Source organism: Myotis nattereri (genome assembly GCF_964212035.1).
Source record: "Myotis nattereri genome assembly, chromosome: 7".
Lineage (NCBI taxonomy): Eukaryota > Metazoa > Chordata > Mammalia > Chiroptera > Vespertilionidae > Myotis > Myotis nattereri.
In genome coordinates this window covers 88,283,559-88,308,303 of record NC_138082.1, presented here as the reverse complement: position 1 = coordinate 88,308,303, position 24,745 = coordinate 88,283,559, and positions in this window count along the sequence as shown.

The following is a 24,745-nucleotide window of genomic DNA, read 5'->3' as shown; positions in this document are numbered from 1 at the left end:
TCACCAATTATAAAGTCACAATGATAATTTGAGGAAAACATTCATAAGTTTTTAGTTTTCAAAAAGTATTTAAGAGCTTCACTTTTTCTGAGAGATCAATAAATGAAGAAAAATACTTAACCCCATTTTACAGGCTGGTAGAAAGAACTGTACTCTTTTCCATCTCTTTGCTTTCTAGTAACTAAGATAAAGAATCCCACAAAACTGCAGTTAGAAAATCAGTTCCTGTATTTGCAGCATACCAGTAATCCAGGTTCTTTGTGGAAATGGTTATAGCTTCATTTTCTGATATTTAGAGGTCAGACACTGAGAGTTGTTCACCTCTCTGTCTATGCAGCGTCTGGCTTTTGGTGACAGCTAAGTGCTTTTTGACATTTACCTGAAAGGTAAAAGCCATTAGTAGCAGAATACAGTCAATACCAACAATGAATTTCAAAGTGATGGGACCATGGCAAGGGGAAATATTTTTGGATTTTATGGGAAATGCATGTTTTGGGTGTTATTAGACCTAGATTTAAACCCCAAATCTGCTCCTAGCTAGGTGTGAGAGTATGTGAAGTTTTTTCCAGCTCTCTGAGTTTTTATGTCTTAACTTTAAAATTGGATTAAAAACCTACTGTTAAGCTAAAAAAAAAAAAAAAAAAAAAGCCAAAGTGAGAGGTAATAAGAATTTATTTGCAATGACAGACTTGCAATCCAAAGCCATAGAGTCAGGCAGGAAGCCTATGTCCTGATTAGGGGGTGAAGGCAAAGCGGTATTATGGGGAAAAGGAAGGGAATCAACACATGGATAGAAGAAATTGATTTGTATTGGTGTTATAAAGCTGTTACTCTTTAGCTCTGGATGACTGGTTACTGATTCTAAGTAATGTCCAAAATCACCATTTCTTATAGTCAGAATGGCTGCTTTCCTGTTAGCTTTACCAATAGTTATTTTAAGACAATGTTGGCTTGACTCAGTCCAAAGGTTATTTTGCCCAGTTCAAACATTTCAAAGGTTCGAGGAGCAAGATGTTCAAGCAGTTCCTCTGGAATGGCTGCTCTGGCTCCACTGTTACACGGCTCCATCTATTCTATGGTCTACTTTTCACATGTCCCTATGCTCACTTGAGATCATCCTGTGAAAGCATTGCTGATAAACCATTGGAAAGCATTGCTGCTCAGTTATTAAGATTCCTTGGTCCTCCATCTCTAGGAAGGCTAATTCCCAGTGTGCCATGCCCCAGGTAGGAGGAAAGATCACTTCTGTAGGGGCTTAGGCTGCACCTGAGCAATAAGAGCACCAGAGCAGAGGAAGGATTCACTGTCATGGGCCTTTAAGGACAAACATGTTCTAGTTCCTTCAGGTTTCTCATCTGAAGCTACTGGTCATCTCAAAGTGTTGAGCGACCATCATCTGAGTGATGCTTTTATAACACTGAGCTATGCAAAACAGACCAAGATTTATAACAGCAAAAGGGATAATCTTATACTTAACTGACTTTCTTAATCTCCATTCTTTATGGGACATTTTCTGATAATAAAACATTCATTTCATGTTGTGTAACTGGATAAAACTGAAGAGCCTTAGAGAGAATGGTCCTTAGGAAGCATTACCTACTGATTTTGAAAGTAGATTAGTTGGACACCTATCTATTTCCTTCCTGATAATCACAATATGGGATTTCTAAAGAGTCATGAAAGGCTTTGGGCAAATTTTCAATAAATGTGCATTCCTTCACTACTTTCAACTTGGCCCCTAGAGTCATGACAGAAGTGTGAGCTTTGCTGAATGGCATCGATAGGTGGCACCACAACAGGTCAAAAGAAATAAAACCGGACTGGAGAAACAAGCCAGCGACAATGACTAGAAGTAGATTATACCCGCAGTCTCCTAGCCCGGGATGCAGAAAAGAAACACCCCCCGGGAACCCAGGAAGCGCCAGGACTTTGGTCAGAGAGAGTAGTCTCTCAAGAATCAGAAAAATACTCAAGTCGCATCAGGCATGGTGAAAAGCCACCTAATGAGAGCAATTGGTAGGTGAGGTCAGAAGAGGCTTATGGAGCCTCTGAGAGTGGGTGTCCCAGAAAACTGTGCTGCAGTCTAACAAGGGTCCGAAATAAGGCTGTGTCAGGCGCCTGTGTGCCAGGCCACCCTGGCCTCAGAAAACAGTGTACACTCAGCAAAGGTTCAAGATGATTCTGAGAAAGCAATGCTTGCTCAGATCTGGGTGTATAGTTCAGGATTAGGAAGTTGAACTTGAAAATTCTTGTAACAACATCACAGAGCCTCTGTCATGGCTTATTTTGAGCACTGGGTTGGGAAAGAGCTGTAGAATACCCCTTGTGGGCTTGGCTACATTGGAAAGGCCAAAAGTACACCATAGGTGGGGGTTAAAAAAACACACGGTGGACAGCAAGGAAGGACAGTGATGAATTCTAAGTTGCTGCTCTGCGATTGCTTCATATGTCTTTGCCTGGTCGAGTTTGGGCAGAGCTCCATAAAGAAGAAGGAAAGTGCATACTCCCCATGAGAAATAGTGGACCTCAGGGAAGAGAGAAAGGATGGGTGCTATAAAATCCACCACACGTTAGGGAGCATCAGAGCAGAGTCCAACATGACACCCCCAGGAGTAAGGCGAGCTCCCAGCACAGGGTGGCTCTGACCAGGACCTCAGGAAGCTGCGGCCTTGAGATGCATGGCCAGAGTTAGGTGTGAGTGGTCAAGCTCCTAAAAGCAGGGATGGAGAAACAAATGTGGACAAAAAAGGGGCCACATGCTAACCTAACTCAGAAAAGGCCTGTGTGGCAGCCTTGCAAACTTATAGACCTGAATTAACCACAAAGGATGGTCTGAAATTAAAACCTTTTAATTACAAAAGCAGTTTATAGTGGATAGTCATGTTCTAGGGCAGTGGTTCTCAACCTTCCTAATGCCGCGACATTTTAATACAGTTCCTCATGTTGTGGTGACCCCCAACCATAAAATTATTTTTGTTGCTACTTCCTAACTGTAATTTTGCTACTGTTATGAATCATAATGTAAATATCTGATATGCAGGATGTATTTTCATTGTTACAAATTGAACATAATCAAAGCATAGTGATTAATCACAAAAACAATATGAAATTATATATGTGTTTTCCGATGGTCTTAGGCGACCCCTGTGAAAGGGTCGTTCGAACTCCAAAGAGGTCGTGACCCATAGGTTGAGAACCGCTGTTCTAGGGCAATACCTTCCCTGACAAAAATCAATTTTCTATTTTGACTGAGCCTATTGTCTTTTTGCATCCAAGATAACTTACCTGTGGACTGTAAGGGTAACTTATAATTTCCCTTTTTCCAGAGCCCTAGGGCACAACCAATGAACCAGGGCAAAGACTACAAATTCCCTCATTGTTACTGATATGGGGTTACTAGTAATTGTTGACTGTTAACTCTCCTGTACACACCTATGCAAAAGAAACATGTGTTTATCCTTTCACTTTTTGTCCAATCCCAGAGGTTCCCCACCTTTGCTTTCTCCCACCTTCCTAATCTACCACCAATGGATTTCATTTAACTCACTTACGTCTCCACCTTTGATGGTAATATTAGGGGCAGAAATAGAGTATTGGGGACCAGCTACAATTATAAGAAATATTAATCATGCTCTGTTAACCATGATGGTTCTGTTCTGATTAGGAAGCACATCCTAACTTTGTTGGGAGTTATACGCCCTGGGACATGGGAGCTCACATTGGAATGCAGTCCAAGCTTCTTCTGAGAACTGCCTGTCATTATGGAGAGATTTACAACCTCGTGGCCAAAACAATCTAGTCCTGGAGGCACCTGCTCTTTATAACCCCAGCCCTATTGCCTGCAATCTGGTCCCAGGGCACCCTGAGGCACCTGCCCTCTGGGACCTTCCCTGCAGCCCGCATGACTAGTATCCTGTAATGATTATCCCGTGCCCACTTCCCCGTGCCTGTAATTCCTATTTTCCCACATGATCTTATCTTTTTACCCAATATAAGCAGCTGGTTTGTGGTGAGGTACAGAGCAGTTTTTTTGTGGGTGGCCTGCTGCTCTCCCACACTGCCGGCATTATTGAAATAAATCATATATGATGCAACCCTGCCTCTGCTTAATTGGCTGAAGTAGTGACAGGCAGGCCAGACCCCTTGGTTGTCCAGTTACAGTAATTTATAAAAACAGGTGAAAAAACACCATTTTCCAGAGCATTATCTCAATCATTGAGATTCTGCTTCCTGGCAATTGTCGATGGTTTGGATCAAATAAACTACAAGAATTCTTTACAGGTTTGAATGTTTCTTACATTAACTCAAATAAACAGGATTCACATATCGACAGAACTGAAGTGTGCAGGCAAAGAGGCAGAGGCATGGACGGTCCTTTCTCTGACTGTTCTCACAGGTGTTTGGGATGGTGCTGCCTCTCAGAGTGCATGTCTCCATTGTTGAACAGAACATAATCCGTCTTCCCGATCCTTCTTCATTTTTAGCCACTAACACAGGAAAGACAGAGGCTTCCTCCAACCAGTGACTCTGGCTTTTGTCTTTGCACCAACACCTCCTCCTGTTTTTAATAGGGCCAGGGAGTCAGAACCAAAGACTCAACAGCGTTGGTTTCCATGGATTCCTTTCCATTTAAATTTTATATCTAAAACACACACACACCTTAATTCTGATGATTTTTAAGTGCCTAATTAAAGTTTTAAAGAAATAATGACTATCCCGAGGTATCTGTTTCTCTGGGGTTCTTTGCAAATGAGAGAAGCAAACTTTTCTTTCAACCAGGGGGGGTCATTTGAAGGCTGACGGCTTTTCTTTCCTGCTCTTCTTCATCTCCAGTTGCTTCTGTTTCTTCCTGCCTCATTCTCTGTCCTTTCGGTCTCCTCTCTAAAGCCAGCTCTGATCAGCACCTGACCGCTTGCTTCCCTCTTCTTTAGTTCTCTAAGAGACCACTGGCCTTTTCCTGTGGAGGCCAAAACCAAAATACCACGATCCTCTCGTGTTTTAAGTTCTCTAGAAAGAGATGCACGTGTTGCCAGTGGGCTGACTTGGCTGCCTACCAGACGGTTGAAGCAGCCATCCTCTTTGAAGTGGCTCACATCAGGGCCACCTTTCTAATGCAAAATCTTAGACCCCAGGGATGCTGGGCACTGACAGGTAAATGACCCCTGCCATCTAGCCTGTGTCTCCGCACAGAGTGGGTTCATTGTGCCAAGTCTGAGGCAGGTGTACCTCTTTGCCCATGAACCCTGCCGTGGTGCTTCAGCACAGGCCCTGCTCCATATTTCCAGCCACACAGCAGGTCCCTTGAGGTCAGAGACTGTGTCATTATTGTGTCAGTTCATCTGCACATGCAACAAATACAAGTGCCTCCACATGCCTCATACTCACAAAGGTGCTGGGAATTCAGTTGTTGCACAGACTGAATGTGGTTCTTCACATTTACCAAATGAGCACATGAATAAACATCTAACTATAAAACTGAGCACACATGCTTTGGGTTTATAATTTGATGCATTTATAAAGGTCAAGGCTTTCCTGTAGAGTAGAAGAGTACCCAAGATCTGAACCTAAGTAGGGGTGCCTTGGTCAAAAAGAGCGGAAAGAATCACAGTGGAGGGAGGAGGACCAACTGGGAAGGCTATGGGAACATGGCTCATGCATGCCAAGTCTGTTGACAGCAGATGTGTTATAGGGGGTAATTGTTATTTATTATTTGTTATTTATGGGCTTTGTGCACTGCAGGGGCCCAAACCTACCTGCCTCTTATGAAAAGCAAACAGTCCCACATTTTGAAACATCTTGAAGGCAGCTTAACACCTCCAGTTAAGAATCACTATATAGAGCTTTAATGAGGCTCTTGTGTTCAAAGGTTATTTACATGCTGGTGAGGAGACATTGGTATTAATTCAACTTGAAAACAGTGGTGATGCTCATATCATCAGAGACTAGGGGGCAGAGGGAATAAGACAGTTCTCCAGACAATAATTCCAGACTCAACTGCCCTAAATCAATGTGCTGAATGACCTCCCACCTATGGAATGTTTAGTCTTGCCCCCATCTTCCTGTTTGTCCTTCCTGCGTGTTTACTCTGCCTCTGTATAGTTTCCGGAGTCAGTTGTTTTGTGACTATAAGCAAGATAAACAAGATCTTACAAATTAGTAGAGAAAGATTCAAGATCAGATATAAGGGCAGCAACAAAGGGAAAAACAAAAATACGAAAGACATGCTCATAATTTGGTAAATGGCTTTTTGGTGAATCTAGTTCCAGTAACTATAACTATCTTGTACAACATTTTAAACTGCTACCTTTCTGATTAATCAATCGGAGGACTGATTGAAGGGTGTTAATTAAGAGGTCGGTTAAGTTAGTTGTGAGAAGGAGAATATACTGGAAAATGTAAAAGCAGATTTAGTGACCACCAGTTAGAAGGTTCCTATAATAGTAAGGATGAGAAACAATGTTAGTTTTGAACAACTTGGCAGAAATGGAGAGGAGTAAATAGATTCAATAGATATGTAAGAGGCAAAATTTATATGACTTGGCCATTAGATACAGGAGTAATATGATGAATGTGTAAAGCGTAATTGTAGCTAGAAGGGTGGACAGAGAGAATACTGGAAATAGTCCCATATCGAATGGGTGTGATCATTCCTTTGGTTTTACAGATGTGGCTTTGAAATATCCACAAGGGGATATTTTGCAGTGATATAATCCGATCAAGAACTCAGAGAAGATATCAGGTTTAGAAACATAAACTTATTCATCTATAATTACTGTATATTATTACAGTGCTACACTTTTCAGGTTATTGGTACTTAGAGTGAGGGCCCAATGATAATTACTTTGTCAAAAATGTTTGTTTTGGCAGAAATGTCCTTATTTTGCCCCTACATGAAGTAGCAGGCAAAGACACAGTTCATATTGAAGTTGGACTCATGCTCCTCCACTCTGCTCTCTCTGGTCCACTCTCAAAAGGCCATTAGACATTATCATTTGACTACATTTTTAAAATCTATATAGGAAAACCCAATAAATTAAACATAAGTAGCATATTAGTCTGATGGGGCTGCCAAACAAATTACCATGGACTGAGTGGCTTAAACAATATAATTTTATTTCCTCAGAGTTCTAGAGGTTAGAAATCCAGAATTAAGGTGTTGGCAAGGCAACTTTCTTTCCTTGACTTATAGATGACTATTTTCTGATATCTCCAAATGGTATTCTCTTCTCTGTATGTCTGCATCCTAATTTCATCTTCTCAAAAGACACCAGTCATACTGGATTCGGGTCCACACATATGACTTAATTTTATCTTAATTAGCTCTTTAAAATGCTATCTCTAAATAGAGTCAAATTCCAAATTACTGGGGGAGGGGTTAGTATCTCAACATATACATTTGGTGGTGGATACAATTTAGTCCACAATAGGTAGTAATTGAAGCTGTGGGTGTGGTATAATATTGCCTCTTATAGAAAGCATAAGAGGAGAGGGCCTGGGATTACAACATGAGGAATCAAACATTTAATACCCAAAGGAAAAATGGTGAATGAGGAATGAGAATCTTTGAGAGAAAACAGAGGGGGAAACTAGTTTACAGAAGTCCAAGGGATTTAATGTCTTGAAAAGGAGTCAGTTGTGAAAAGGATAGAAAGTTAAAGAAAGAGCAAGTAGAATGAGGACTGGAAAAGGATTCTTGTCTTCTGTTTTATCTACTCAATGTCTAACACAGAAACTGGTGTTTAATAGTCATTAAGCAATGAATTAATTATGTATTGCCATATTTGAGTTTTGAGGGAGGAGAAAGATGACAAGGCTGAACACTTTAGAATTGGCTTCCCATATTTGTGCAAACTTGAAGACGTTAATATCTTAGAAGCTCAGTTCCAAATAAATTTGATAATTTTTATCTCCCAGTTTTGATTGAGATTATATGTCTGTGACACATATCAAAGAAACACAGTGAGCATTATTCTAACTACTTATTGAAGTACTTTAAGCATTGTGATCAAATTAATTAGAGGTAGAAAGAAACAGAGACTGAATATATATCAAGCCACCTCCTTACTAGAGAGGCTTTTGTTCAGATGTGAATTTCAAAGGGCAATTTTGGGTGAGAAATGGGAAGCTCTGCTGCAGCAGAAGAGAACCAAGGCAATGCCACTAGAGCGGGCAAAAGCAAGGCTGGGCAAAGCAAGTGTCCCGCACCCTGGCATGAGCAGGCCAGCATGTGAACAGCTCAGTGTGACTAATGTCTGAACAGGATAATCTTACTTTAAAATCAAGTTAAAAGTAAATAAACCCAGAAATGAAATATTTTTTTTAATATATGTGATGTTTTTAAAAGTAAATTAATCAATAATTGAAAGGCATAGGTTATGGACTTCATACATGTACTAGTAAGCCTTTAAGAAAGAAAGATAAGCAAGTTCCCTACCCTGAGAGACTACTCCAGCATCTTGGGGGCTGAAACATTCACATGTAGAGACCTATCAAACAAAAGGGCATCCATAGAGCATTTGTCCATGTAACCAGGCATTTCCCCTGACTAAGGGCCTGAGTTGTCCAGGTGGCTTCTGCAGGTGGGTGAAAACTCATGAACATGGGCATTGAAACCTGACCTATTAAGTCAAAGCTAAATGGCAAGAAAGTGCAAAATCTCCCTTAAAGAAATAGATTGCAATACTAGCACATATAATCCTCATAACTACACGAGAGAAATATTGTTAAATGTATTCTACAAATTCAGTTTTGAATCCCAAAGAACATACACAGCTGTCAATGAGCAGAACCAGTTTGTGCTCTTAGCATCTAAGAAAGTTCCTGGCACATAGAGGGCCCTCATTAATATTTATTGAAGTTAATACAGGGCCAGATGTACAACACAGATTCCCTCTACTTTTCTCATTTTTTTTTAGCAATTTTTGGAGTATATTTTACAAAAGATGATTTTTACAAGTCAATTTCAAATTTGTCACTCTAATCTGACCTATTTAAAGATGGCATTTGATAGAGTTGGAGAGATAAGTTTGGGTTGTTGTTTGTAATAAAAAACAAAAATAAACAAGTTTAAAAAGATGTGGAAAGGAAGATAGAGACTACTGCTCAGCCATTTATTTATCCTTTGCTGCCTTGGGCATTCCTTTTCAAAATAGACCTCCACAAAAGTAAAGATTCGGTGCATTGGCCTTTCAGAATATTATGATACAGGACCATTTTCAAAGAATGGGGGTAACTGCCTTTTGGGAACCCAAGGGTGCACCATGCAGAACCGGACTTACTGATTTGGCTCAGCATTGTGAAATACAACAGGAAATTGTCGTGTTGTCAGCACTCTGCTGGTCTAGCTTCCTGGCAGACACACTTGATGCTGGAAGGCTTCTCATTGTATGTCCACTTTGTGCTCCTTTTCCAAATTGGTCTCAAAGCCTGGGGGTGGAGGTTGGGAGATATGGGTAGTCCTAGCCCTCTACCTTCCTCGACCTGGGATAAGTACCCCCATTGTTCTGGGCCATCATTTTCCCATCTTTAAAGTACTATAGGAGATATGAGGAGATAATTCTAAAAATTCTCTTTAAATGGAGGATTTTATGATCCAAACAGTTTAGAAGGCTGCTCAGGCTGAAATGTTTAGCTGTTGTATAAGCAATTTTGCTGTTATAACCTAAAAAGGTCCTGGAAATAATTCCAGGAATATCCTCACCATGACAACCATTGATTCGGATGTTGTCGATGGGCTGATTCCCTAAAGTTGAGTGCATTTTGTGCACTTTAGAAATTAGGTGATAGACCCAGGTAGACGAAGACATCGACTACTTGCCTTTGTTCTCCCGGAGCCCTGGTGCTTTTAGCAGTGTTATCCAAAGTCTTCTTGATGTCTTAAAAATGTCAATTCTGCCTTTCTTCTAGCCCTGCTCTTACTTTTCCCAAACTAAGAAAAACAACTCCAGAATCCAAAGTTACCTCAGGTCTAATGCCTCTTTGCTGATAATAAAACAAACTTTTCTTACTTAATGAGAACAGCCTGAAGTCTATGTTAAGAAGAAAATACAAACTAGCCAAGATTTTCAAGGAACAGAGAGCCAACTAAATAGCTGAGCACCGTTTCCTCTGGAATGTGAGCTGATTACCCACCAAGCTAAAATGCTCAGAGGGCCGTGGAAACAAATCTCCATATTTTGCCTCTAACCATTTTCTCTCATTTTAGTTATGAATTTTAGTAAATTATCAAAAAAGGATGTTCTTGTAGTTCATTCAATCCTCTTTCTCAGCCTTTCCTTTCCAAGTTGGGCTGGAGGATATCCAAGTGATTAGGGAAATAAAAATTCACAAAACGAGCAGGCTGGAAATTGATGGTGATTCCTCAGTGCCCACATAATTAGGTATGCCCCTTACTTTGTGTTACTCTGATTAAAGTTTTCTTCGATTGTTACAGGTTCTGTTTTGATAATGATAACAAATGCCATTATTTACATGTTTCACAGAGTCCTATGATGCTTTAGCTTTTTTATGTATTTCTCCTCCTCTCAGATAGTGTATCTCTCTCCTTTGTGACCCTGCACATCTCTACTCACCTGTCTTATTCTCTCTCCTCTCTCTCTACCTTCTCTCCCCACCACCCTCTCACTCCTATTTGATCTGCTTTTCCCAACTACTCTTGATCTCCTTCTACTCTTTCTCCTTTTTCTACTTATTGCTATTTTTTTTTCTTTTTCTATATATTTTATTGATTTTTTACAGAGAGGAAGGGAGAGAGAGATAGAGAGTTAGAAACATCGATGAGAGAGAAACATCGATCAGCTGCCTCCCGCACATCTCCCACCGGGGATATGCCTGCAACCCAGGCACATGCCCCTGACCGGAATCGAACCCGGGACCATCCAGTCCGCAGGCCGACGCTCTATCCGCTGAGCCAAACCGGCTTCGGCACTTATTGCTATTTTTGATATCATTCCTCACTCTTTTTTCCCAATTACAGTCAAGCTGGTCACTCAGTATAAATGAAATGACTTAAAGGGTTTTTTGTTTTTTTTTTTAGATGTGTGTCCATATTTTTGGGAAAAATATCTATAACTTCAATTTAATAAGCATTGGGTTTGTGCAGTGTGAGGCTATGATGGGCACTGAAGATATGAAACTAAATAATACACAGCCCCTATATGAAATATCTAGAGGGGAAGAAACATGTGTTTTGATTGAGGAGTCAGAATGTGTGATGGGTAAAAGTGAAATAGTTTTATTTTTCCAATAACTTCCACAATTGCATTTTGCCAGTCTCCCTCTGTTGCTGAGGACTGGATTCAATGAGTGTCATGTCTTTCCCTTAAGGCTTTAATTGGTATTTATTGCTTTATATTATCTAGCTTTAAGGCTTTGTGCTAAAGGATTTTATTTCAATAGTTGCAGATTCATTCACCATAACAATGCCTATTCTACCATGATGGAGATATTTCCAATTCCAACTCTTTTTTTGAGCAAAATATGAGAAAAATCATTCACAAAATCACAACATTTTTCTGTCACTTAATGGCGACCTATTGAAAGAGAGTTGTCACAGAATATATCCATGGATATTAGAATGAATTCACAGATCTGCAGGTAGATAAAACGAAATTCTTTGGTTCCTTCTTTGTCTATAGATTGCTTTCTCTGCCTAGGCTATGCTCTCTCTGGACAAAATATGTACATTCAAGTACCAAGCAATGAGCCGATAGGGTGAGTTAGACTTCAACCTTAGTCACCTACATGTTTACAAGCATGTGCTTTACAAACAATGTACCCTTAAAAAACTCTCTGGCTGTCTGGCAGGTGTGTGTTCGCTTGGTTGAACATTGTCCCATGAACCAGAAGGTCATGGTTTGATTCCTGGCTCAGGCATCTGCCAGGGTTGTGAGCTCAACCCCTAGACCCCTGGTGGGAGCCATGCAGGAGACAACTGATCAATGTTTCTCATCAGTGTTTCTATCTCTCTCTCCCTCTCTTTTCCTCTCTCTGAAATCAATAAAAACATATATGTTTAAAAAATTAGATTCATGCCTGTGTCCAAGTGAGTATCCCACTGGTGTCTATGACAGATAGGCTTGGGCCAAGTTTGTACCTGACCCAGTCATCATCAGTCATTTCACATGATAGATGCTTTCTGTAATTGTTCCAATCTGGCCACAAAGCATGTCTCATGTGATGCTTAATCAATTACTGACATTTAGATACTGGGGTCCCATTCAAATATAAAGTCTGACTGTCCAGGGTTAGGGTGTTGGCATCTGTTTACTTTTACTTATTTGTTTTTGGTCTTTAAATAAGTGATGAGATGCATATTGATTCTTAGCATAGTGTATCTGCTATATTTCAGACCAACGGTTTAAGATAAATAAATGAGAAGGACATGATCTTTGCCAGAACAGTCTGACAAAAGCTGTGATAGAATTACAAATAGGACAGTGCAGAAGACAGGAAAGGATCATTTATGAACAGGGTGGACAGAGGCGATGCATACCCTGACTTCAGAAGAAGAAGGAATTATCTGAGCTGAAGGGGCAAAAATATGCATTTCAGAGATGATGCAAGTGTGAAAGGGAGAAAGGGAAGGGCACATACTAACTGAGTTTAAAATAAATAGATCTTCCCTGGCCAGGTAGTTCAATTGGCTATAGCATCCTCTCAATATACCAAGGTCTTGGGTTCAATCCCTGGTCAGGGCACATACAAGAATCAATCAATGAATGCCTAAATAAGTGGAACAGCAAATCAATCACTCTCTGTGCATGTGTCCCTCTGTCTCTCTATCTCTCTTCCTTTTTCTCTCTCTCTAAACTCAATTATTTTTAAAGGCTTAAAATAGATAGATCCTAACTCAAAAAGTCAAAATTGGATTATTTTCCTCTGAGGTGATTATGGATAGAAATAGGTATTACATATATTTTCTTAATTGGACAGGAGAATGGTAGCCAGTCCCATGTGAATATCTCATTGCTACAGATATCCCACAGATAAGATCAAAAGCTGCTCATAAGGTGGTTATTTCATGAAAGCTACACCACAGCTCATATCCCTCTAGACCAGACGGCTTCTCTGAGTTCCCTCCAGTCCCAGTGGGAGCTGTTATCAGGGTGCAGAGGAAGAAAGAAACCTGGTGCTTTTTGATGAGATCCACTGGGGATAATAACCTCATCAAATCTGAACTTTGTTGGGATCTTCCTATGGAGAATGAGATTCCTGGAAACAGCCACACACAAACACCTTAATGAACCAAGCCCTCCAAGTACTCGGTTTTAGAGCTATCATATGCCCTTTGCCTGAGAAAGAGCACCTTCGTCCTGTTCCGAACAGTTACTTTCAGGGAGAAAATCCTTCCTTGCACTGAATAGAAGCACGCGATGCCTGCCACCATTCAAAACTTATTCTTTTATGAGTGAGGTGAATAATCACATAAGGAAGGGGAGTGCTAAGGCAGGCTGTTTGGGGAGGTGAATAAAGAGTTGGGAGAAGGAGATTATAAATTCTTGGCTTCTCTCCTCCTCTGCTGCTGATTAGACAAGTTGCTGTAGGGAAAGATGCTGAGTCCCAGGTGCGCCTCTAGGTTCTGTTAGATAGAGATAATGATGCATTATTTATTGCGCATGCTAACGGACTCATTAAACATGATAATGGACTTCTGGATATACAGTATATCTTCTACATTTCTCTTGTTATTGGATGACATGAGGCATGCAGGGACCCAACTTGTCAAATCCAGAACTGGTATTTTAGGTGAGCATAAGCAAAAGTTTTCCAAGGATAGGATACTTCTTATTATGAAAAAAGGCTGAAGTCCACTTCAGGGGAAAAGTGCTGATGTTTGTATGGGTGGACATTCCCAGTAGGGGAGGAGTTGAATCTCTCCACCTTCTGGTCTCATCTCAGAGTTCCTGGGTATTTCAACAGGGAGTGCTATAGAATGGAATTTAGGACAATGGGAAACCAATACACATTAAATTGGACAGTAGTTTTCTGGAAAGCAATTTGACAATGTGTATCAAACATATTCAAATAGACCCTGGCCAGTGTGGCTCAGTTGGTTGAGCGTCATCCTATGCAACAAAAAGTTGCAATGTACAATTCCAGGTCAGGACATGTGCCCACACTGTGGGTTTGGTCCCTGGTCAGGGTGCTTATAGGAGGCAACCAATCAATTTTTCTCTCTCACATTGACGTTTCTCTTTCTCTCTCTCCTTTCCTTTCCTCTCTCTCTCAAATTAATGAAAATATATATTTAAAAATATTCAAATAGTTTGAAGGTTTTATTTAGTAGTTTCACTTTTAGAATTTCATCTTTAAGAAATAATAATATATAAAATCTTACCTGTTGTAATAGCATGGATGAACCTAGAACAGTGGTTCCCAACCTTTATTTGGCCATGCCCCACCCAAGCATCTCTAAAATCCTAATGTCTCCTTCCCCTTTGATATATAATTCTTATTAATAAAAGGTAAACTCCTATTCATGTGGAGGAATTCTAAAAGGCCATTAACTTGGTTCAGCGAACATGGCAACCATGAAAGAGAAAAATAAAAGAACAAAAGAACAGTTGAAGTACTGAGGAAGAAATCACTAAGAAAATGTTAAAAAATAATAATATGAAGTGATATGAAAAAATAGCAAATAAAGTTTCAAAACATATAATAGAGAACTGAAATGTATAAATACGTCACAATATATATTTACATACTATATATGAGGCCCCTAGAACCATAAGAAATGCAAAAAAAAAAATCACTGTTAATAAATCATTCTTGAATTGCCCCCTTAAAAATTAAATTGCCCCTCTGTGAGGCATGTGTCCCGTGTTGGAAACCACTGACCTAGAAGATATTATGCTAAGTGAAATAAGCCAGTCAGAGAAAGACAAGTACCATATGATTTCACTTATATGTGGAATTTCGTGAACAAAATAAGCTAACAAACAAAATAGAAACAGACTCCTAGATACAGAGAACAGACTGACGGCTGTCAGAGGAATGGGGTTTGGAGGAGTGAGTGAAAAAAACAACAACAAAGTACGTATTGGTAGTTGTAGAGTAGTCAGAGAAACGTAGATCACAGCATAGTGGATATAGTCCATAATATCATAGTAACTATGTATGGGGCCAGGTGGGCACTTGAAGCAGTGGGTGGCCTCTCTGTAAAGTACATGATTTTCTAACCACTTTGCTGTAAATCTGGAAAGAATATGGAATAGTATTGAGAATTTTTTAAAAAATCAATAAAACTGAAAACATTTACAAAAATAAATTAGACAAAGAAAGAAAGGGGGGGGTCAATGGGGAAAAGGAGACATATGTACAACTAACAATAAAAAAATAAATAAAAATATATGAAAATTAAAAATGTAAGCAAAGAAGACATTTCTCTTGTCATTATTATAAAAACAAAAATTGTAAGTAGCCTAGATACCCAACATTTTATTTAGTTTAAGTGAAAAGTCCATCAATATAGTGGAATATGGTGCATCCATTTAAAATTATGTTTTTAAATTATTTGATGACCTGAGGAGATTTTTACAAATATAATCTTGCATACAAAGAGTTAGATGTAAATTTTTGTGCACAGTTTGACCCTTTGGAACATGTATGTGTTAAGTGTGTGTGAGAGAATCAGTATATGTGAAGACAGAAAATGAAAGGCAATGAATTACCAACAATGATCTATAAATGCTTAAAATTATTGTGTTTTCTTGTTTTTCTCTTTAACATGTTCTCTCAGTTTTCAAATCATCTACCATAATTATTTTATATATTTTACCAAAAGTCAATGGTTTGGCAATATGAATCTTCAATTATTCATGCATGGATGCCATGCTCGTGCACGTCGCCTACTTTGATGGAGTGGGAGCAGAGGTGGCATGGACGACTGTCCAGCAGATCCTCTGAGAGCCTTTCTGTGGCTCAGCTGTGTGTTCATCTGCTAAGTCCGTGGCAGGTGCTTCTCAGGTAACCTGCATTTCAAAATGAAAAAAGACGTGTAGAACAGAGCCGGAGGGGAGCCATGATGGCAAACATATGGCATGAATGAGAATCCAGACTTTTCTGTAGTAAACCGCTGAGAATTGATGGCTGTTCTTACCATAGAATAACAAAGAAAAAACTTGAGTAACATAGTCTATGCCATTTAATTTTCTATTTTAGAGATTAGTTAAGTGACTAATTAGCTGGTTATTTTAAACAAGTAATTGGTTGTTAATCTTCTAGACCTAGATAGAAACAGACTCAGCTGTCTCAGGAGTAACAATATCAAGTCAAACCAAATATAATGCCTTCTAATTTTCACCTTCATCCAGTGAGTATTTCCAATTTCCTGATTAGATACATGCATGAATATAATTTATTCTCTATGTTCACTTCCATACCTTTATTCCCTGATTTTTTAAAATCTGATTTATAGCTGTGCCAAAATAGTAAATTTAGTCATAATTTTGATATATTAAACCTTACAGCCCAATTATTTCCTAGAATAAACTTGTATTTCTTTGATGTCTTAAATTTTCCCATTATTATATCTGTTTATACATTTTGGTAGAAATCCCAATGAAGACTGTAATGTCTTCTCAGTAAATAACCACAGAAAGTAGAGGATGTCAGGGTGTCTCACCACTGGTAAGGTTACCTTTAATCTCTTACTCAGGATGATGCTTAACAGGATTCATCACTGCAAAGTGACTATTTTTCCCTTCGTCATTATTGGGCAATCTGTAGGGAGATACTTTCATACCATGTAAATACCCTGTCCCTCATGAAACATCCATTAATTTCAATATACATTGGTGGTTTGGTCAGGAAATATATATGTCAGAATAAACACATGGATTCTCATTGTGTTGAATGGATTATAACCTGCGATAATCATTATCTGATTTGCTGGTCAAATTGCCCAAGTTTGACCACTGAGAGCTCCATCAATCTGGCTCCTATCCTTTTTGGGTCTCTCGACAGCTCTTGAGATGTTTCATATTTCTGGCCCAAAAGGATATTCTGGACTCTATTTGTTCTTTATCTAAAATCAGCTGCTTTCCCAAGGAGCTCTGGTTTCTACTGATGGAGAAGAGTATTTAGAAACCAAGAGGTAGGCTTTGTGTGTGCTCATTCTCAGTGGAGCTGGGAAATATGAAGAGATATAAATATGTTGATGTATCCATATCCTTACCTCTCTCTATCTAAAACCTTGACTTCATATTGTTACTTCAAATTCCAATCCAAATTCACAGAGTTCAGTTTACTGTTTCCTCTAACTATATTTGCAAATTTCTTTAATACTGAGAAATCCACTTCCCATTACATTCATATTTAATTTTTTGCTTAATCATAAAATACACCGAAAGTAGTTTCAGAACTGCTAACTCACAGCAATTGAGAAAAGAAGCCTACAACTGGAGTTCACTAATCGTTTACAGCTATTTTTATTTTTAGTCTGAGTGTGCACAGTTAAAACATTGCATAGCTACCTAAATTATACCTGTTTTGCTTCAGGGTAGTCACAGTATTTCTTGGGAACATAATTATGTCATTTGGCTTCTTGTTTGAATTTAAATTTATGGTGTTTTTTTCTTCCCAATCCTTACTGATTTTATATTTTTGAATACATAAAACATTAACCTAGTTCCCTAAGTCAAAACTATAAAAAAATACAATTGAAGAAGTGACCTTCCTCCACATACAACATTTCTACTCCATTCATAGCCAGTCCTTATAAGTAATCAATCTCATTCATGTATGGTTTATTTGTACAGTTTCTTTTAGTGAAAAAAAGTTCAATATACATGTATTTTTACTTTCCATGTTCTCTTGTATGAAATAGCATACCTTTTAATTTGTTTTTTTTATTTAGCAGTGTATTTTGAAGATCAACCTCTTACATATGACCTTTAATGTCATTTCCAACATGTTGTTAAGACAGTGTAGCAATTAGCAATTTTGTGCATATGCATGTGTTGGTGATGTATCTTCTAACTAAATTCCTAGAATTGGGTCAAAAGTAAAATTTATTTTTCATTTTTTTAAGTATTTCCAAATACTCTCTCATAGTGGTTATGACAGTTTGTGTATCTACCAAATACAACTTGTATGATTGTGTCTGTTTGTTTCCCCAAAGCTCAGCTGCAGAAAGGCAAGCTTAGGTTGTTCCTCCTGCCTCTCTATTTAAAGTATTTTTCTAGCTCTTTATTGTTTCAAGTGGAAGAAGGGAGATTCTGCATGAACTCAGTCCACTAAATTAACCAGAAATGTTTCCATTGAAGAGTGCCTGTCACATGTCACCACTTTGACTTTGTGATGGTCTTATCCACACATCCTCCTCCTCAGTAGATCTTACGTTCATCCACAGAAGAAAAGCAAGGAGTGTTTGCACTTCACCCAGTGTGTAGCACAGATCTCCATATTGTTCTCAAGAAAATATTTGATTAACTAGTGTATTTGTTTTAAAAAGATAGGTAATAAACAATGGAATACTAAGGCAAAATGTAAAGAAAATACACATAAAGCCAGTTTGTTTTTTCCTTTCCCTCAGTGCTCTAGTTGCACTCTTTCTAAATTGTACCATGACTTTCTTTGTAGTTTCATCTGAAAAAACAAATTGAAACTGAAACCTAAATAAGGGGTCATTGAGTGAAGGGCATTCCAAGACCCCATGAGAAATTACCAGGCCACCTGATGAGAGATGTGGACTGGAAAATGACTCCTGATGAGTCTGAAATACAGTATGTCTCTCTGTCTGAACTCTCCATTTCCTGCTGCCACTTCTCACATCAAGCCCCTAACACAGGAGAGTTTCCTGGGGAATTTAAACTGACAGCTCCACGTTGATTAGAAGCCTTAGGACAGGGTATCTCTGAAATGAGATCAATGTTAGAGTGCTATCGCCCACAGCAGCCATGGAAGAAGAGGAATACAAAATAAAATAAATCTTCATACTAGTTTTTATTAGAAGAAAATATGAGTCAGAAGCATGGGAAAGGAAAAGCGTTTCACATTGTGCCCTTAAAATATTCTCAGCAATGTCAATAGGAGACAAACTTTCTCCCTCTAAATAGTAAAAGGAAAGGCCTTGGTATCTACATGAAATTTGCCACAGCTTGAAATTACACATATTTTCAAATATTTAGGATATAGATTTATTTAAAGCAGTTTTAGGTTTAAAATAAAAGTGAGAGGAAGGAACAGAGATTTCCCATTTATCCCCTACTCCACACATCCTATACCTGATGGTGCATTTCTTGCAATTGATTGACCTTCATTGACACATCATAATCACCCAAAGTCTGTAGTTTACATTAGTGTTCACTCTTTTTTTTTTTTTTTAAATATATTTTATTGATTTTTTACAGAGAGGAAGAGAGAGAGATAGAGAGTTAGAAACATCGATGAGAGAGAATCATCGATCAGCTGCCTCCTGCACATCTCCCACTGGGGATATGCCCGCAACCCAGGTACATGCCCTTGACCGGAATCGAACCCGGGACCTCTCAGTCCGCAGGCCGACGCTCTATCCACTGAGCCAAACCGGCTTCGGCAGTGTTCACTCTTGATGTTGTACATTTAATGACTTAGAATAAATGTATAATGGCATATTTATCACTATAATATCATACAGAATATTTTCACTGCCCTAAAGTCCTCTATGATCTGCCTGTCTATCTTGCCAGCTGGTCCCTAGCAACCACTGGCCTTTGTACTGTCTCCATAGTGTTGCCTTTTCCAGAATGTCACATACTTGAAATCATACATTGCCTCCTTAGGTCAGCCTTTTTCATTAAAAATATTCATTTAAGATTTCTCCATTTTTATCATGCCTTGATAGCTCATTTCTTTTTAACACTGAGTAATATTCTACTGTCTGGATACATCCCATTCATCTACTGAAGGACATTTTGGTTACTTCCAAATTTTGGCAATTGAAGGTAAAGTCTCTATAAATATCCATATGTTGGGTGTGATATGGACATACCTTTATTTTTCTTTTTTTAATATGTTTTTTTTTTATTGGCTAAGGAATTACATATGTGTCCTTATCTCCCCATTTCCCCCCCTCCCATGCTCATGCCCACACCCCCCTAGTGTCTGTGTCCATTGGTTAGGCTTATATGCATGCACACAAGTCCTTCGGTTGATCACGCCCCCTTCCCCCCACCCTCCCCTGCCTTCCCTCTGAGATTTGACTGTCTGATTGATTCTTCTCTGTCTCTGGATCTGTTTTTGTTCATCCATTCATGTTGTTCATTATATTCCACAACTGAAGTGAGGTCAGGTGATATTTATCTTTCTTTGACTGACTTATTTCACTTAGCGTAATGCTATCCAGTTCCATCCATGCTGCTGCAAATGGTAGGAGTTCCTTCTTTTTTATAGCAGCATAGTATTCCATTGTGTAGATGTACCATTATTTTTTAATCTACTCACCTGCTGATGGGCAATTAGGCTGTTTCCAAATCTTGGTTTTTGTAAATTGTGCTGCTATGAACATAGGAGTGCGTATATCCTTTCTGATTGGTTTTTCTGATTTCTTGGGATATATTCCTAGAAGAAGGATGACTGGGTCAAATGGGAATTCCATTTTTAGTTTTTTGAGGAAACTCTATACTGTTTTCTACAGTGGCTGCATCAGTCTTCATTCTCACCAGCAGTGCACCGGGGTTCCTTTTCTCTGTATCCTCTCCAGCACTTGTCACTTATTGATTTGTTGATGATAACCATTCTGACAGGTGTGAGATGGTAACTCTTTGTCGTTTTGATTTGCATCTCTCTGATAATTAGTGACTTGGAGCATGTTTTCATATCAATTGATGTGGAAAAAGCATGTGACAAAATCCAACACCCTTTCTTGATGAAAACCCATAGCAAAGTGGGAATAGAGGGATCATACCTCAACATAATAAAAGCCATATATGACAAACCTACATCCGACATGACACTCAATGGGCAAAAACTAAAACCATTTTACCTAAGAACAGGAACAAGACAGGGATGCCCACTTTCACCACTCTTGTTAGACATTGTAGTGGAAGTGTTAGCCATAGCGATTAAACAAAAAGAATAAATAAAAGGTATCCAAATTGGAAAAGAAGAAATAAAACTGTCATTATTCACAGAATACATAATACCGTTTATAGAAAACCCTAAAGACTCCATCAAAAAATTATTAGCCTTAATAAATGAATTTGGCAATGTAGCAGGACACAAAATTAACACCCAGAAATTAATGGCATTTTTATAGAACAATAGTGAACTTACAGAAAGAGAGACTTAAAAAGCAATCTCATTTACCATTGCACCAAAAAAATTAAGATACCTAGGAATAAACTTAACTAAGGAGGTAAAAGACCTATACTCAGAAAACTACAGGACGCTGAAAAAAGAGATAGAGGAAGACATAAACGAATGGAAGAACATACCATGTTCATGGATTGGTAGAATCAACATCATTAAAATGGCCATACTACCCAAAGCAATTTATAGATTCAATGCAATCCCCATTAAAATACCGAGGGCATATTTCACAGACCTGGAAGGAACTCTCCAAAAATTCATCTGGAATAAAAAAAGACCCCGAATAGCCACAACTATCTTGAGAAAGAAGAAAAAAGTTGGAGGGATCTCAATACCAGAAATCAAGTGATATTACAAAGCCACTATTCTCATAACTGCCTGGTACTGGCACAAGAAGGGACATATAGACCAATGGAATACAATGGAGAACCCAGAAATCTACCCAAACCACTATGCTCAATTAATATTTGGCAAAGGAGGCAAGAGCATACAATGGAGTCAAGACAGTTTCTTCAATAAATGGTGTTGGGAAAATTGGACAGAAACATGCAAAAAATGAAACTAGACCACCAACTTACACCATACACAAAAATAAACTCAAAATGGATAAAGGACTTAAACGTAAAATGGGAAACCATAAGAATCTTAGAGGAATCCACAGGCAGCAAAATAGAAATATGAGGAAGCAATATCTTCACTGATACAGCTCCTACGGCAGTGATGGCGAACCTATGACACGCGCGTCAGAGGTGATACGCGAACTCATTTTTTTTGGTTGATTTTTCTTTGTTAAATGGCATTTAAATATATAAAATAAATATCAGAAATATAAGTCTTTGTTTTACTATGGTTGCAAATATCAAAAAATTTCTATATGTGACACAGCACCAGAGTTAAGTTAGGATTTTTCAAAATGCTGACACGCCGAGCTCAAAAGGTTCGCCATCACTGTCCTAGGGCAATGGAAATGAATGAGATAAGAAACAAATGGGACTGCATCAAAATAAAAAGCTTCTGCACAACAAAAGAAACCATCCACAAAACAAGAAGAACGCCCACTGCATGGAAGATGCAATGTTATCTCCAATAAGGGTTGTTTTTCTTTTTAATTTCTTTATTGATTAAGGTATTACATATGTGTCCTTATTCCCCCATTACCCCCCAACACCCCCACTCATGCCCTAACCCCCCCTGTTGTCTGTGTCCATTGGTTAGGCCTGTATGCATGCATATAAGTCTTTTGGTTGATCTCTCCCACTTACCCCCACCCTCCCCTACCTCCAGATAATGTTTAATCTCCAACATTTATAGGGAACTCATACAACTTAACAAAAGGAAGATAAACAATCCAATCAAAAAATGGTCAATGGACCTAAATAGATACTTTTTGAAAGAGGACATAAAGTAGGCCAAGAGACATATAGACATACATTTTCAATGCCTTTAAGAAAATACCAAGGAACAACTATTTCTGGATTGTATGGTAAAAGCATGTTTGGCTGTGGGGAGCCTGCACGGCCATGGCATACTCAGCCCAAGGGCGCCTTATGTGCTATGCCAGCTCAGCCTGGTTCAGTGACCCTGAGTGGGGGTGGTGAAAAGATTGAGAAAAGACAGACAAGAGAATGAAAGCTGGGTCTCCGTGGGACGCTGCTCCCTGATGGGGAGACAGTGCCAGCGCCCACAAGCCGTGTCTTTATTTTATAGTAGATGCCACCAAGCAAAGTAGGGGCGTGATCAAGATATTTACAGCATTCTCATTGGTTTCAACCCTCCTCAACTACATGCACCTGAACTCTATCACACAGGCACATGGGGCCACGTGTTCGGACAACAGGCTCAAGCTTACAGCTATATCTGTTGGCTAATTGTGCTGGGAAGGCTCTGCCCTCCAAGCTGGGACTTGCACATGGCAATTAGAGGACTGTGCCCTCTCCTCAATACAAGGCCCGAACCTGTCCAAAACACTGTAGCCGCGCTCCATATTTGGCTTAGTAAGAAATGCCAAACTGTCTTTCAAGGTGCCCAGACCAGCTTGCATTCCCACCAGCAATGTCTGAGAGTTCCTGATGCTCCACGTCCTCACCTTATCAGTGTGGCAGATTTTTGGCCATTCCAATAAATGTGTAGTAATATCAGATGTTACTTAATTGTCATTTCACTGATGACATATGATGTGAAGCATTTTTTCATATGCTTATTTGCCCTCTGTATATCTTATTCCATGGGGAGCTTGTTAAGATATTTGGTCCATATTTTAATTGGGTTACTAATTATTGTTGAATTTTAAGAGTTCTTTACATATTTTGGATAATATTCCTTTATCAGATGTGTATTTCTCATACATATTATCTATGGCTTGTCTTCTAATTGCCTTGATAATTGTCTTTCACAGAGCAGAGAATTTTTAAATTTGTAATGAATTCCAGCTCAATTATTTCATGGATTACATCTTTGGTGTTTTACCTAAAAATACATTCACACCCAAAGTCATTTAGGTTTACTCCTATGTTATCTTCAAGGAGTATTATAGTTTTGTATTTTACAATTAGGTCTAGATCAATTTTGAATTAACTTTTGTGAAGAGTGTAAGATTTGTGTCTAGCTTCATTTTTTGCATGCAGGTGTCCAGTTGTTCCAGTATCTTTTATTGAAGAGACTGTTTTTGCTCCATTTGGATTCCCTTTGTTTTGTTTTGTCAAAAGTCAATTACCTGTACTTATGTAGGTCTATTTCCGTACCCTCTGTTCAGGTCCATTGATCTATTTGCCTATTCTTTTGGCAACACCAAACTCTTGATTACTGTAGCTTTATAGCAAACCTTGAACTCAAGTTGTGTCAGACCTCAAGTTTGTTGATATCTACAAAATAATGTGTGGGAATTTTAATTCAGAATTGAGTTGAATTTCTAGATTAAACTGGGAACAACTGAAAATGTTGACTTTTATTGTCCATGGACATGCAGTATTCTGCTTATTTAGTTCTTTGATTTTATTAATTAGTTTTATGTTTCCCATGTAGATCTTGAATATATTTTATTAAATATATACATAAATATTTTTATTTTGGGAGATGTTAATATAAATGATAATGTGTTTTTAATTTCAAATTCCACTTATTCATTGTTGCTAAGTGGGAAAGCAATTGGCTTTTGTATATTAACTGTGTATCCTGCAACATTGCTATAATCACTTATTAGTTCCAGTGGTCTTCTGATCAATTCTTTCAGATTTTCAACATGAACTATTATGAGAAAAAGGAGAGTTTCATTTCTGTCTTCCCAACATGTATATGTTTTGCTTCTTTTTCTGGCCTTATTGGGTTAGCATGAACTTCTGTTATGATGTTAAAAAATAAATAGTGATGTTTGATGGTCTGTTTGGTATTTCTCTGTCTCTGGAACTATTTTTGTTCATCAGTTTATGTTGTGCATTATATTCCACAACTGAGTGAG